The sequence below is a fragment of the Cebus imitator genome, unplaced genomic scaffold (genome assembly GCF_001604975.1).
Source record: "Cebus imitator isolate Cc_AM_T3 unplaced genomic scaffold, Cebus_imitator-1.0 Scaffold66, whole genome shotgun sequence".
NCBI lineage: Eukaryota > Metazoa > Chordata > Mammalia > Primates > Cebidae > Cebus > Cebus imitator.
The window spans coordinates 4,563,449-4,580,428 of record NW_016107381.1 but is presented as its reverse complement, the minus strand read 5'-3'; the positions used below and the strand labels follow the sequence as shown (position 1 = coordinate 4,580,428).

The following is a 16,980-nucleotide window of genomic DNA, read 5'->3' as shown; positions in this document are numbered from 1 at the left end:
TCTGAACTGAGATTTTTGTGATACCTGCTTCCTCCACAGACTTCAGGATAGCCATGTGCTCCCCATCCATGTTATTATTATTATTATTATTGAGACAGAGTCCCACTCTGTCACCCAGGCTGGAGTGCTGTTGCACTATCTTGGCTCACTGCAACCTCCACTTCCCAGGTTCAAGTGATCCTCCCACCTCAGTCTCCCAAGTAGCAGGAACTACAGGCGTGTGCCACGACTCCTGGCTAATTTTGTATTTTTAATAGAGTTGGGTTTTACCATGTTGGCCAGGCAGGTCTCAAACTCCTGACTTCAAGTGATCTGCCCGCCTCAGCCTCCCAAAGTGTTGGAATTACAGGTGTGAGCCACCACGCCCAGACCCCATTCACATTAGAGAGGGGTTTCTAACAACTTGGGGAGGTGGGCTTAGGAAGCGGGGGTGTCTGTGAATCACCTAAAATTGCCTGCAACTTTTTTTTTGAGACAGAATTTCACTCTTGTTGTCCAGGCTGGAGTGCAATGGTATGATCTTGGCTTACCACAACTTCTGCCTCCTGGTTTCAAGTGATTCTCCTACCTCAGCCTCTGAGTAGCTGCAATTACAGGCATGAGACACCATGCCTGGCCCAATATTTTAAATGTAAGTACAAGTTTGCATATTCTGGAGAGAGGGTCTGTGCATCTCTGCAGCACTGTTGGATAGAACTTTCTGAGTTAAAGAAAAGGTTCCATATCTGTGCTATCGAATACAGAAGCCACTAACCACGTGTCTGCAACTTGAAATCTAGCTATTGTGACCGAAGAACCGATTCTTACATTTTATTTAATTTTAATTAATTAAATAATTATTTTTGAGATGGGGGTGTCACTGTCACTCATGCTGGAGTGCAGTGGCATGATCTTGACTTACTGCAACCTCTGCCTCTCTGGCTCAAGCAGTCCCCCCACCTCAGCTTCCTGAGTAGCTGGGACCACAGGTGCCCACCACCACGACCAGCTAATTCTTTGTAGTTTTGGTAGAGACAGGGTTTCGTCATGTTGCCCAGGCTGGTCTCAAACTCCTGAGGTCAAGTGATTCTTCCGTCTCCGTTTTTAATTTAATTTTAAACTTGAATAGCTACAAGTAGCTAGTGCTACCATAGTGGACAGCACCAGTCTGTAGCTTTCATGAAGATCTCAACGAGGCCAATGATCCTAAGAGGTGAAAAGCAAGAATGATGGTTGTTAGAGAAGTTTTTCCAAAATGGTGGCAGAACACAGTGGCAACATTGTTAGGAAAGGAGACAAATTTCAGGGCCTTGGACAAAGAAAACCATCTGGAAAAGGCATATGCATAGCCTTAAATGGGATGTGAACTCAGCCCAAGTGTAGGGAGTAAGACATGCTTCCATTGTCAAGGCATCACATTCCATGTTGAATTGGTAGGAGGGTACATGGGGAGGAGGTAGGTTTGTCCCTAACGGTGTCAAGTCCTGGGGACATAGAACCAGCTCCTGTGTATGCAAGGTACAGGGTCCATTGTCTGTTCAAGGCTCGGGGGAATAGGAGACCTTTCTATTTACATAGATACATATACATTTGGATTTTAAAGACAATCTAAGTCTGGGCTTGGCAGAGACAATAAGCTTCTTAGATGAGAGGGAAGGTCAGAGCAAGAGTATGTCAAACCAGGAATGGCTCAGAACCAGACATCAAACAGTGCCTAGCCCTGGCAACTGGCGAGAACATGGGTGGTAAACAGCATTCAGGGAACGGGCCCCTCCCAGAGTGAGTGGTAGAAGACTCCGGTTTCCAGAACGCTGGGGGAGGGGGCAAGGAAAGCCTGAGCCTGTAAGAACTGAAGGATGATGCAGAGAGTCAAGACAGGGACCCAGTTATCAGGACTGCAGGTTTCCAGGCAGGGCTCTGGACACCAGGTTTTCAGAGCCAGGTGAGGAGTAGCAGGCAGTGCAAGAGTTACTCGTTTGAGACTCCTTAACTATTTGCTAACAAGTGCCAGGCTTTTCTCTGAATCTGGGATGAAGTGTGGCTTCCATAGCTCCTGCTGCAAAGTTTAGAGTCACTAAGCAGAGAGCCCAGAGATGATTTCAAAAGCTTTGCTTGCTACATCGCAGTATTATGCAAACTATCTGGGTTGTTCTTGGGACACTTAACATGATATGCCTGAGAACAGGAGATAATTTAAATGAATGGTTTTCAAATTGCTGAGTTGAGAAATTCTTTATTCCAGTCTTATACAGGCCATGATATGAAACACAAAGAAGCAGAAAGCTTGTTTTGGGTGCGGGGGCGGGGGTGGGTGGGTGGAAGGGTCTAGAGCCAGTTCATGGATTTTCAGGCAGCTTCTGAGGAACTTGGTGGACACCCAAAGCTTTGCAGAGCTACTGGAAAACCACTGACCAAAAGCCATTGTCCGTTCTTTGAGTCACTCTGCAGGTTGGTACATCTGGGGGAGAAATGCGTCAAACGTAAAAAAGGAAATACTGTGGAATGCAAGGAAAGCTGAGAAAGGTGGTAGGTAAATAGGCATGCTGTGGTCAGCAGAGCTGCTTTGCAGTTGATCAAACAGAACACTCAGTTGTTGAAAAAGAAACCAATGGTATGGAAACTGTAAAGTCTCCTTCCATCCTGTGCAACCTAGATTAGCCCATTCCTGACACAGGTATTGGTTCTGAACCTCATGGCTAAAGAGAAGCACAGACAATTTAAAACAAAGCCCCAAAGTTGTTATGAAAAAGAAAAAATAATACTTCCCCAAAGCATGTTCTGCAGGACGGTTAGGGATAGTTAGTCTCATAGAATGACCTACAAAAAAAGAAAAAAAAAAAAATGGATTTTGTGGTTAACTTTGGGAAATTTTGCATTCTGTTTCTCCCTCGACAATATTCATGGCCTATGATATGTATTTAAGGCTCTGTTTGTATTTCTTTTAACCCATGCTACCCTGGGCTTAACTGTGCAGCTAACATTTTTTTTTTCTTAAATCCCGCAAGGTTACTTTAAAGTGGGACTTTTTATTTAACTTGAAGAAGAGAAGACAATTATCTCATGTGTCTTAGGAAGAGAATGACGCATCTTATGTGTCTGCTCAAATATTGTGATAGGGCAGGACCTTGGACCAAATCCAGATAGATCTTAGGACAGCTCAGTTTCAGCATCTGACCGCTGCTCAAAGCTGGATTTTGGTTATTTTGGACACAATGAAATTCCAAACGTAGGTCCAAACCTAGGATGCTAAGTCACAGGAGAAAATTGGGGTGAGTGCAGCCCAGGTAATGGGTTGGTGCAAAAGTAATTATGGGTTTTGCCATTGTTTTCAATGCCATTGAAAACAATGGCAAAACCACAATTACTTTTGCACCAACCTAATAAAATGGTTTACAAAGCAAACAAGATAGGTCGTGGGAGGGTTCTCCAACAGAAGCTCTGCCTATCAGGCAGTTGGCACCACAAATGTGTTAGCTGGTATCAGAGGAAGCCATTCAGAGCCTGGGTTTTTGGTTTTTTTGTTTGTTTATTTGTTTTGATTTTTTGAAATGGAGTCTCGCTCTGTTGCCCAGGCTGGAGTGCAGTGGCGCAATCTCGGCTCATTGCAACCTCCACCTCCCAGGTTCAAGCAATTCTCCTGCCTCAGTCTTCTGAGTAGCGGAACTACAGGCGCAGGCCACCATGCCCAGCTAATTTTTATATTTTTAGTGGTGATGGGACTTCACCATGTTGGCCAGGCTAGTCTTGAACTCCTGACCTCAGGTGATCCACCCACCTTGGCCTCCCAAAGTGCTTGGATTACAGGCCTGAGCCACCATGCCCAGCCCGGGAGCCTAGGGTTTAATGGCAAGAATTTTAGGAAATGGGATGGAACTTAAGACTACAGAGCTGAATTATGGGACAGAGAACCCAGGGAAAACCTGATGTGGTAATGTCACCAAATCCCCAGACCTAGATGTTTCACATACTAGTTATCAATTATCTGCTTAAACAACAACAACAATTGTGTTCTTCTTCACTGGTATAGAGAATCTATTTCAGCTCTTTAATATTCATCTGATGGTCTTATACAAATCTCAAGCCCCAGACACCTTTCTTGGAAATACGAATTCAGTAGGCCTGTAATGTGAATCAGAGGAAAAATATTTTAAACAAGCATTCTGGCTGGGCACAGTGGCTCATGTCTATAATCCCAGCACTTTGGGAGGCCAAGGCCAGAGGATTACTTGAGCCCAGGAGTTCAAAACCAGCTTGTCAACATAGCAAGAGAAAAATACAAAAATCAGCAGGGCATGGTGTCGGGTGCTTTTAGTCCCAGCTACTTGGGAGGCTCAGGTGGGAGGATCACTTGAACCCAGGAATTCAAGGCTGCAGTGAGTTACGATTGCATCACTGCGCTCTGGGGTGCGACAGAATGAGACACTGTCTCAAACAAAGAAACAAAGAAACAAAAATTCCCATGTGATTCTTATCAGGCAAGTTTGGGAACTAAGACATTTGTTTCTTAAACCTCAAGGCACCCCAAAACTATTTCAAAATACAAATTCTGTAGCCCTAGAGCCTGTGAGTCCTCATTTTTAACCAGAGGGTCCCAGTTCGATTCAAATGCTTTGGGTTCAGGAAACTTGCAATTCAATATGCAAGTTCAGAAATTTCGTGTTCCTGGCAGGTGGCACTCTCTTTCATTTATCTAGGAACTTGCACATAAAAAGTCAATTTTTTAAATGCATGAGCAGGGTTTAAACTAAAAAAAGTTTTGAATCTCCCAAGAGGATAGATCTGGGACCAAATAACTATTCCTAGTGATAAAATCTTTTAAAACTCTGAAACTGTCTTTGTCTGCCCTTAAGCAAGGATGCTTAATATTAGGAATTATTATAGACAGCCCCAGCACAGGGATGGGACAGCTGAATTGCAGATGGGACTGGAGGAAGTGGTCTTCAGAGTTCAGACAGTAGCCTTTAAAAAAATTATTTCTAGCTGGGTGTGGTAGCTCATGCCTGTAATCCTAGCACGTTGGGAGGCCAAGGCAGGTAGATCACCTGAGGTCAGGAGTTCGAGACCAGCTTGGCCAACATGGTGAAACACCGTCTCTACTAAAAATACAAAGATTAGCTGGTCATGGTTATATGTGCCTGTAATTTCAGCTACTCAGGAGGCTGAGGCAGCAGAATTACTTGAACCCAGGAGGTGGAGGTTGCAGTGAGCTGAGATCACACCACTGCAGTATAGCCTGGGCAACAGAGTGAGATTCTGTCGCAAAAAAAAAAAAAAAAAAATTATTATTTCCATAGGTTTTTGGGTAACAGGCAATGTTTGCTTAGCTGAATAAGTTCTTTAGTGGTGACTGCTAAGATTTTGTTGTACCCATCACCTGAGCAGTATACACTGTACCCAATTTGTAGTCTTTTATTCTTCACCTCCCCACACACACTTCCCCCCAAATCCCCAGAGTCCATTGTATCATTCTTATGCCTTTGCATCCTCATATCTTAGCTCCCACTTATGAGAGAGAACATACAATGTTTGCTTTCCCATTCCTGAGTTACTTCACTTAGAATAATTGTCTCTGATTCCATCTAGGTTGCTACAAATGCCATTATTTTCTTCCTTTTTATGGGTGAGTAGTATTCCATGGAGTATCTATACCACAATTTCTTTATCCACGTGTTGATTGATGGGCATTTGGGCTCGTTCCATATTTTTGCAATTGTGAATTATGCTGCTATAAACATGTGTGTGCAAGTATCTGTTTTACATAATGACTTCCTTTTTTTCTGTGTAGATATATCCAGTAGTGGAATTGCTGGATCAAATTCCTATTGACACCATTCCATAGATAGAGAAAGAAGAATCCTCCCTAAATCATACAAGCCAGTATCACCCTAATACCCAAACCAGGAAAGGACATACAAAAAGAAAACTACAGACCAATATCTCTGATGGATGTAGATGCAAAAATCCTTAACAAAATACTAGCTAACTGAATCCAACAGAATATTGAAAAGATAATCCATCATTATCATAAAGCCATAATCACCAAAACAACATGGTACTGGTTTAAAATAGGCACATAGACCAATGGAACAGAATAGAGAACCCAGAAATAAACGCAAATACTTACAGCCAACTGATCTTTGGCAAAGCAAACAAGAACATAAAGTGGGGAAAGGATACCCTATTCAACCAACTGTGCTAGGATCATTGGGTAGCCACATATGGATGAATAAAACTGGATTCTCATCTCTCATCTTACACAAAAATCAACTCAAGATGGATCAAGAACTTAAATCTAAGACCTGAAATCATAAAAACTCTGGAAGATAACATTGGAAAACCTTTTAGACACTGGCTTAGGCAAAGACTTCATCACCAAGAACCCAAAAGCAAATGCAACAAAAACAAGATAAATAGACAGGACTTAAACTAAAAAGCCTCTGCACAGCAAAAGAAACAATGAACACAATAAACACAACCCACAGAGTGGGAGATAATCTTTACAATCTATACATCCAACAAAGGACAAATATCCAGAATTGGTCTACAAGGTCAAACAAATTAGCAATAAAAACCCAAACAATCCCATTAAAAAATGGGCTACAGCCATGAATAGACAATTCTCAAAAGAAGATATACAAATGGCCAATAAACATGAAAAAATTTTCAACACCACTAATGCTCAGGGAAATGCAAATCAAAACCACAATGCAATACCAACTTACTCTTGCAAGAATGACCATAATCAAAAAAATCAAAAAATAATAGATGGTGTGGATGTGATGAAAAGGGAACACTTTTACACTGCTGGTGGGAATGTAAAGTGGGGCAACCACCATGGAAAACAGTGTGGAGATTCCTTAAAGAACAAAAAGATAGTAGTCTGTTTAGACTTTTGAATGCATAATTAATTTAAAAATAATCAAGCCCACAAATATAGTGGAGGTATGTCTTAATTCAGTAACAAAGGGTAAACATTGAGGCCCCAGTTAGGACATTTTCTTTAAACATTCCTCATTAAAGCAAGGAGTCAAGTTGGAATTGAAGAGGTTTAGTGGGTTTAGGGGTGATCCTATTTCAACAGATGAATGCTGGAACACAATTTTCTTTTTCTTTCTTTCTTCTTTTTTTTTTTTTGAGAGTCTGGCTTTGTCACCCAGGCCAGAGTATGGTGTGATCTCGGCTCACTGCAACCTCCACTTTCCGGATTCAAGCGATTCTTGTGCCTCAGTCTCCCAGGTAGCTGATATTACAGGTGTGTGCCACCACTCCTGGCTAATTTTTGTATTTTTAGTAGAGATGGGTTTTCACCATGTTGTCCTGGCTGGTCTTGAACTCCTGGCCCAAAGTGATCCGCCCCTCATGGCCTTTCAAAGTGCTGGGATTATAGGAATGAGCCACCAACGCCCTGCCTCTGGTTCCTTTTAGTGGTGCCTCTCAGAATTCATTTCCTCTCTGAAGTTTCCCACAAGCCTCACAGACCCCTCTGCCAACTCCTTGGTCCCATTTCTGCTGTTATCATCCCTTCTTACAGTTCAGTGTAACTATTGTTTACTTGTCTGTGTTTTTCCATTTGCCTATGTGTATCTTGAAAGCAGAGTCTATTTCATTTAATTATGTATCCCCAGTTCCAACTCAGCACGGGCCCTGATTCATAGAAAATATTCAATATTTTTGTTGAATAAAAAAATGACATTTATTATGTAAAGCTAGTAATTTGTTTCATGGGTGTATGTCTTTCTGTCCCACTGTCCTGTGTTTCTTGAGGAAAGGAACACTCTTTTCCCACTAGAGCTTAGTACACTTTAAACCTAGAGTAGACACTTAATAAATATTTGTTGGATTAAATTCAATTGAGTTTAATTGAATTATGCAGTACTCATTAATCAAAAATAGAAAGCTCTATTTTCTTTGTAGGGCCACACACATTTTGCTTATGAAGATTCTTGGCAAAGGATGTGTAAATACTCACAAAACACCACAATTTGGGACATTTAGAAGACTTTCTCTTCAAAACAAAGAAAAGTCAACATCAGGTAGATTAGCCAGAAAAAGGCCAGGATTGCAGTATAGGACATTTAGGCCAGCAATGGGTAAAAGTAACCTCAAACATTTAATCTACAATAAAAAAAATAACTCAATGAAGTAGCGCTCTCCCATGCCTTATAATCCCACTATAAAGGCTGTATTTTCCAGGGAGTGAAAGTTGTTCTTTATTCCTGGCCATTATTTGTGTGACATTATGTAAAATGATGACTCACACTGTGGCTGTTTTAGCAAACATTCTGGCTCTTAATGACAAGCAATGCCACGTGACTCATCGCATGAGTATGGTTAGAGCCTGCTTTCTGAAATTCTTCAGAAGCAATTGATGAAATAATACTGATGATGGAACTCTGTCTCTGCTGTCATTTGCTTTTTCAAAGGGTTGAAGAGAGGAAAACAACTCGTTCTTGTTCAGATTTAGCCTGGAAATTGGTAACTAAAGGGGCCTAGTGGAACTCTTGGGGTATAATTTTTTTTTTTTTTTTTTTGAGATGCCCTGTCGCCCAGGCTAGAGTCCAACGGCGAGATCTCGTCTCACTGCAGCCTCCATCTCCTAGGTTCCAGCGATTCTCCTAACTCAGCCTCCTGGGTAGCTGGGATTATAGGCATACATCACCATGCCTGGCTAATTTTTGTATTTTTAGTAGAGATGGAGTTTCATCATGTTGGCCAGGCTGGTCTCGAACTCCTGGCCTCGAAATCCTACCTACCTCAGCCTCCCAAAGTGCAAGGATTACAGGCATGAGCCACTGTGCCTGGCCTCTTGGGGTATAATTCTGAGTACCATTTTGTTTCGTTTTCTGTAATCTGATTCCAAGATTGTTTCTAAAGTTGATAACTGGGGTCTTGGGTTAAATCTGGTAATTCTCCAGGCACGATGGACACCAGCAGAGTTAGGCAAGCCATGTTGAAAGCATTTACCAATATGCCCTGCATAGGGGCTGCTGTGGAAGCCCTGGTTCATTAGTGTTTGTCATTTAAGGACTCTCCCACTTCATCATCATGTTTCTCATTTTCTTTGAATAAGAATATGGCTGGGCACGGTGGCTCTCACCTGTAATCCCAGTACCTTGGGAGGCTGAGGCAGGCAGATCACCTGAGGTTGGGAGTTCAAGACCAGCCTGATCAACATGAGGAAATACAAATACAAAATTAGCTGGGTGTGGTGGTGCATGTCTCTATTACAAATACAAAATTAGCTGGGTGTGGTGGTGCATGCCTGTAATCCCAGCTACTAGGGGGGCTGAGGTAGAAGAATCGCTTGAACCCAGGAGGTGGACGTTGCAGTGAGTCAAGGTCGTGCCATTGCACTCCAGCCTAGGCAACAAGAGCGAAACTCCATCTCAAAAAAAAAAAAAAAGAAAGAAAGAAAAGAAAAATAAAAGAATATAAGTCCCAGACAGTAAGCTGTTCTTTGAACAGGGTTAACATGCTGACAGTCAGCTTGAAGATGATCAAGATCATGTACAAGTTTCCAGCAGGGAATACACCCATGATATCTGGTAGGCCACACTGAGTGTGCTCCAAGTAGAACCCTACCTGGGGTGCACTTAGAGAATTGAGATACAAATGTTGATATCAGAGAACTATTAGGAAGAAAGAAACACCTGGGAAGGTAGTCTGAAACGTATCCCAGGGAGCCTGCCAATCAGGCCTCAAGAAGACATTATAGGCTGGGTGCGGTGGTTCATGCCTGTAATCTCAGCACTTTGGGAGGCTGAGGAGGATAGGATCACTTCAGGCCAGGAGTTCAAGACCAGTTCAAAACCCCATGTCAACTAAAATACAAAAAAAAAGTAGCCAGGCTTGGTGGTGCACAACTGTAATCCCAGCTACTCGGGAGGCTGAGGCACGAGAATTGCTTGAACCCAGGAGGCAGAGGTTGTGGTGAGCCAAGATCACACCACTGCACCTCCAACCTGGGTGACAGAAGTTCGACTCGGACGGAAGGAAGGAAGGAAGGAAGGAAGGAAGGAAGGAAGGAAGGAAGGAAGGAAGGAAGGAAGGAAGGAATCTGGAATCAAATACCTTGTAGCTAGATATATCTGCCTATTTTACGTTTGCAACAATTTAACTTTAATTATATACAAAAACTATACACTTTTGTCCTTCCCACATACGTTCATACTTTGTGTTCTTGTAGCCAGAGTTTGCTTCTTTTTATATTGTGTATCATTAACAGATATTTGTGATTATAGTTATTCCTTTTTTTTTTGACAGAATCTTGTTCTGTCACCCAGGCTGGGGTATAGTGTGACAAGATCTTGACTCGCTGCAACCTTTGCCTCCTGGGTTCAAGTGATTCTTGTGCCCCAGCCACTTGAGTAGCTGGGATTACAGACATGTGCCACCATACCTGGCTAATTTTGTTGTTCTTTAATGGTGATTTGTGAGATTTTGGTGCACCCATCACCCAAGCAGTATACACTGAACCATACTTGTAGTCTTTTATCCCTTGCCCCTCCCCTTCTGTCCCCCTTCAAGTTCCCAAAGTCTATTGTATCATTCTTATGCCTTTGCTTCCTTATAGCTTAGCTCCCACATATCAGTGAGAACATGCAATGTTTGGTTTTCCATTCCTGAGTTACTTCACTTAGAATAATGGTCTCCAATCTCATTCAGGTCACTGCAAATGCTGTTAATTCATTCCTTTTTATGGCTCAGTAGTATTCCATCATATATATACATATATACATATACACCAAAATTTATCCACTCATTGATTGACAGGAATTTGGGTTGATTCCACCATTTTGCAATTGTGAATTGTGCTGCTATAAACCTGTGTGTGCAAGTATCTTTTTCGTATAATGACTCCTTTTCCTCTGGGTAGATGCCTGGTAGTGGGATTGCTGGATCAAATCATAGTTCTACTTTTAGTTCATTAAGGAATCTCCACACTGTTTTCCATAGTGGCCATACTAGTTTACATTCCCACCAGCAGTGTAGATGTGTTCCCTAATCACCGCATCCACACCAACATTTATTGTTTTTTGATATTTTTATTATGGCCACTCTTGCGGGAGTAAGGTAGTATTGCATTTCTGCTTAGTCTCGCTTTGGCTACTAGGGCTTTTTTTTGGGTTCCATATGAATTTCAGAATTGTTTTTCTAATTCTGTGAAGAATGATGGTGATATTTCCCTCATCATTAGTGATGTTGAGCATTTTTTCACATGTTTGTTGACCATTTGTATATCTTCTTTTGAGAATTGTCTATTAATGCCCTTAGCCCACTTTCTGATGGGATTGTTTTTTTTCTTGCTGAGTTGTTTGAGTTCCTTGTAGAATCTGGATATTAGTCCTTTGTCAGATGTATAGATTGTGAAGATTTTCTCCCACTCTGTGGGTTGTCCGTTTACTCTGCTGACTCTTCCTTTTGCTGTGCAAAAGCTCTTTAGTTTAATTAAGTCCCAATTATTTATCTTTGTTTTTATTGCATTTGCTTTTGGGTTCTTGGTCATGAAATCCTTGCCTAAGCCAATGTCTAGAAGGGTTTTTCCAATGTTATCTTCTAGAATGTTTGTAGTTTCAGGTCTTAGGTTTAAGTCCTTAATCCATCTTGAGTTGATTTTTGTATAAGATGAGAGATGATGATCCAGTTTCATTCTCCTACATGTGGCTAGCCAATTATCCCAGCACCATTTGTTAAAAAGAGTGTCCTTTTCCCGCTTGATGTTTGTGTTTGCTTTGTTGAAGATCGGTTGGCTGTAAGTATTTGGGTTTATTTCTGGATTCTCTATACTGTTCCGTTGGTCTATGTGCCTATTTTTATACCAGTACCACACTGTTTTGGTGACTATGGACTTATAGTTTGAAATCAGGTAGTGTGATGCCTCCAGATTTGTTTTTATTGCTTAGTCTTGCTTTGGCTATGTGGGCTCTTTTTTGGTTCCATATGAATTTCAGAATTGATTTTCTAATTCTGTGAAGAATGGTGGTGGTATTTTGATGGGGATTTCTTTGAATTTGTAGATTCCTTTTGGCAGTAGGGCCATTTTCACAATATTGATTCTACTCACACCTGAGCATGGGATGTGCTTCCATTTGTTTGTGTTGTCTATGATTTCTTTCAGCAGTGTTTTGTAGTTTTCCTTGTAGAGGTCTTTTGACTTCTTGGTTAGGTATATTTCTAAGTATTTTATTTTTTATTTTTTGCAGCTATTATAAAAGGGTTGAGTTCTTGATTTGATTCTCCACTTGGTCACTACTGTTGTATAGAAGAGCTACTGATTGGTGTACATTAATCTTGTACGCTTTCTGGAGGAGCCTTTAGGGTTTTCAAGGTAAACAATTATATTGTCAGCAAACAGTGACAGTTTGACTTCCTCTTTACTGATCTGGATGCCTTTTATCTCTTTCTCTCATCTAATTGGCTAGGATTTCCAGTACTTTAAAGAGGAGTGGTGAGAGTGGGCATCCTTGTCTTGTTCCAGTTCTCAGAAGGAATGCTTTCAACTTTTACCCATTTGGTATTATGTTGGCTGTGGGTTTGTCATAGATGGCTTTTATTACATTAAGGAATGTCCCTTGTATGCCTATTTTGCTGGGAGTTTTAGTCATAAAGGGATGATGGATTTTGTTGAATCCTTTTTCTGTATCTATTGAGATGATCATGTGACTTTTTTGTCTTTAAATCTATTTATGTGATGTATCACATTTATTTACTTGTGTATGTTAAATCCTTGTGTATGTTAAATCCCTGGTATGAAACCTACTTGATCATGGTGGATTATATTTTTGATATGTTGTTGGATTCAGTTAGGTGGTATTTTGTTAAGGATTTCAGCATCTGTGTTCATCCAGGATATCAGTCTGTAGTTTTCTTCTTTGGTTATGCCTTTCCTGGTTTTGGTATTAGGGTGATGCTGGCTTCATAGAATGTATTAGGGAGGGTTCCTTCTTTCTTTATCTTGTGCAATAGTGTCAAAGGATTGGTGCCAATTTTTCGTTGACTGGTAGAACTCTGCTGTGAATCCAATTGGTCCTGGGCTTTCTTTTGTAGGTAATTTTTAAATTGCCATTTCAATATCACTGCTTGTTATTGGTCTGTTCAGGGTATCCAATTCTTCCTGATTTAAGCTAGGAGGGTTATATTTTTCCAGGAATTTATCCATCCCTTCAAGGTTTTCTAGTTTATGTGTGTAAAGGTGTTCATAGTAGCCTTGAATGTTCTTTTGTATTTCAGTGGTGTCAGTTGTAATATCACCTGTTTCATTTCTTAGTGAGGTTATTTGGATTTTCTCTCTTTTTTTCTTGGTTAATCTTTCTAATGGTTTAGCAATCTTATTTATCTTTTCAAAGAACCAGGTTTTTGTTTCATTTATCTTTTGTATTTTTTTAAATTTCAATTTCATTTAGTTCTGCTCTGATCTTGGTTATCTCCTCTTTTCTGCTGGGTTTCAGTTTGGTTTAGTTTTGTTTCTCTAGTTCCTTGAGGTGTGACCTTAGATTGTCTGTTTGTGCTCTTTCAGACTTTTTGATGTAGGCATTTAGGGCTACAAATTTCCTTTCAGCACCACCTTTGCTGTATCCTAGAGGTTTTGGGAGGGTGTATCATTATGGTTGTACAGCCTGAAGAATTTTTTAATTTCCATCTTGATTTCATTTTTGACCCAATGTTCATTCAGGAGCAGGTTATTTAATTTCCATGTATTTTCATGGTCTTGAAGGTTCCTTTAGGAGTTGATTTTCAGTTTTATTTCGCTGAGGTCTGAGAGTGCTTATATAATTTCAATTTTCTTAAATTTATTGATGTTTGTTTTATGGCCTATCATATGGTCTATCTTGGAGAAGGTTCCATGCATTATTGAATATAATGTGTATTCTGCAGTTATTGGATGAAATGTTCTGTATATATCTGTTAAGTCCATTTGTTCCAAAGTATACTTTAAATCCACTGTTTCTTTGTTGACTATCTGTCTTGATGACTTATCTACTGCTGTCAGTGGTGTATTGAAATCTCCCACTATTATTGTGTTGCTGTCTATCTCATTTTTCCAGTCTATTAGTAATTGTTTTATAAATTTGGGAGCTTCAGTGTTAGGTGCATGTATTTTAGGATTGTGATATTTTCCTGTTGGACAAGGCCTTTTACAATTATATAATGTCCCTGTTTGTTTCTTTTAACTGCTGTTGCTTTAAAGTTTGTTTTGTCTGATATAAGAATACCTATCCCTGCTCACTTTTGTGTCCAGAAATGCCTTTTTCCACCCCTTTACTTTAAGTTTATATGAGTCCTTATATGTTAGGTGAGTCTCCTGAAGGCAGCAGATAGTTGGTTGGTGAGTTTTTATCCATTCTGCAGTTCCCTATCTTTTAAGTGGAGCACTTAGGCCATTTACATTCAATGTTAGTATTGAAATGTGAGGTACCATTGCATTCACCGTGCTATTTATTGCTTGTGTGCTTTGTTTTTTGTTGTTGTTGTTTTTGCTTTTAACTTATATTTTTGTTTTATATGTCCTGTGTGGTTTATGCTTTAAAGAGGTTCTGTTTTGATGTGTTTCCAGGATTTGTTTCAAGATTTACAGCTTCATTTTAGCAGTTCTTAGTGGCAAATTCTCTTAACGTGTTTGTCTGAAAAAGACTGTATCTTTCCTTCATATATGATACTTAGTTTTGCTGGATACAAAATTCTTGACTGATAATTGTTTTGTTTGAGGAGGCTGAAGATAGGACCCCAAATCCCTTCTAGCTTGTAAGGTTTCTGCTGAGAAATCTGCTGTTAATTTGATAGGGTTTTCTTTATAGTTTACCTGGTGCTTCTGTCTCACAGCTCTTAAGATTATTTCCTTTGTCTTCACTTTGGATAATCTGATGATAATGCGCCTAGGTTATAATCTTTTTGTGATAAATTTCCCAGGTGTTCTTCATATTTTTTGTATTTGGATGTCTAGGTCTCTAGCAAGGCTGGGGAAATTTTCCTTGATTATTGCCCCCAAATATGTGTTCCACGCTTTTAGAATTGTCTTCTTCAGGAACACCAATTATTCTTAGGTTTGGTCATTTAACATAATCTCAGACCTCTTGGAGGCTTTGTTCATATTTTCTTACTCTTTTTTTCTTTGTCTTTGTTGGACCTTGTCTTTGAGCTCTGAATTTCTTTCTTCTGCTTGTTCAGTTCTATTGCTGAGAGGTTCCAGAGCATTTTGCATTTCTATAAGTGTGTCCAATATTTCCTGAATTTTTGATTGTTTTTTTCATTAGATATTTATTTCCTTGAATATTTCTCTCATCACTTCTTGTATTGTTTTTTTGATTTCCTTGCACTGAGCTTTGCCTTTCTCTAGTGCCTCCTGGATTAGCTTAATACTAACCTCCTGAATTCTTTTTCAGGTATATCAGGGATTTCTTCTTGGTTTGGATCCAGTTCTGGTGAATTAGTGTGATTTTGGGGGGTGTTAAAGAGCCTTGTTTTGTCATATTACCAGGGTTGGTTTTCTGGTTCCTTCTCAATTGCACAGGTTCTGTTAGAGGGAAGGTTTTGGGCTGAAGGCTGTTATTTAGATTCTTTTGTCCCATGGGGTGTTCCCTTGATGTAGTACTCTCCCACTTTTCCTATGGATGTGGCTTCCTATGAGCTGAACTGTAGTGATTATTATTTCTCTTCTGGGTCTAGAAACCCAGCAAATCTACCTGACTCTGGGCTGGTACTGGGGGTTGTCTGCATAGAGTTCTGTGATGTGAACTGTCTACAAGTCTCTCAGCTGTGGATGCCAGCGCATGTTCTGGTGGAGGTGGCGGGGTGGTACAATGGGCTTCTTAGCTTTGGTAGTTTAATGCTCTATTTTGTGCCTCCTACTCAGAGGTGGTGCTTTCCAGAGAGCATCAGCTGTGGTAGTATGGAGAAGGACTGTGGTGGGTGGGGCCTTAGAGCTTCGAAGATTATATGCCCTTTGTCTTCTGCTACCAGGATGGGTAGGTGAGGACCATCAGTTGAGGGCAGGGCTAGGCTTGTCTGAGCTCAGATTCTCCTTGGCAGGTCTTACTGTGGCTGCTGTGGCAGATGGGGGTGAGATTCCCATGTCACTGGAGTTGTATACCTAGGAAGATTATGGCTGCCTCTGCTGAGTCATGCAGGTTGGGGGAAAGCCAGCAGTCATAGGCCTCGCCTGACTCCCATGCAAATTGAAGGCCTAGTCTCACTCCATTGTGCCCACCCCATAACAGATCCAAATCTGTTTCCAGGCAGAGGGCGAGATGGGCTTGAAAACTTGCCTCAGGCTACCCACCTCTCAGTTGTGAAAGGAAAGGGGTTGGTTATTCCCCCGCCTGGAGTCTGCACACCGGATTTGCACCCTCCCTCAAGTTCTGGCCAGGAGGCTCCTTGCCCCACTCAAATTGTTGCACAGTTCACCTAGAGATTTCCTTCTCCCTGTGTAGTTTTACCCCCACAACCCCACTCCTCTGGCTGCCCTGCCGATGCATCCCAATGGTGCCAGTCAGAAATGGCCTGCTTGGGGACGCAGTGAGCTCCCAGGGCCTTTCTGCTACTTACTCTACCCCTGTATTTTGCTTGGCTCTCTAAATTGACTCAGCTCCAGGTAAGTTGGAAACCTCTCCTGCAAACAGACCTTCAGTTTCTCCAGTAGGGGTGTGTGTTTGGGAGAGGAGGCTCTCCCTTTCCCACTTCCACAGTTGGGGTGCTCACAATATTTGGGGTGTCTCCTGGGTCCTTCAGGAGCAGTCTGCTTCTTTCAGAGGGTCTGTGGGTCCTCTAGGGATTGCTGGTTTGTTCTTGTAGTCAATCTGGAGCTAAAATTCACAGTGCAAGCCTCCGGATACTGCTCTGCCTCTAGTCTTGCCTCCCATCCACCATGACTATCCTCTTGCCCCCTAAACACCAAATTCTAAAATACAAGAATATTGAAGTTGGTGAATGCGGCTGAGCATAGTGGCTCATGACTGTAATCCCAGAACTTTGAGATGTCGAGGCAGGCAGATCACCTAAGGTCAG

General features: G+C 41.1%; 1 long non-coding RNA gene across 1 annotated transcript in view; it reads right to left on the bottom strand.

Annotated features, from left to right (window-relative positions):
• Positions 1-2,707: 2,707 nt before the first annotated feature.
• Positions 2,708-16,980, bottom strand: part of LOC108305772 — a 58,770-nt gene continuing 44,497 nt past the window's right edge. Inside the window, exon 4 of the long non-coding RNA XR_001825882.2 lies at positions 2,708-2,796. This is a non-coding gene — a long non-coding RNA (uncharacterized LOC108305772). The remainder of the gene's footprint in view (positions 2,797-16,980) is intronic.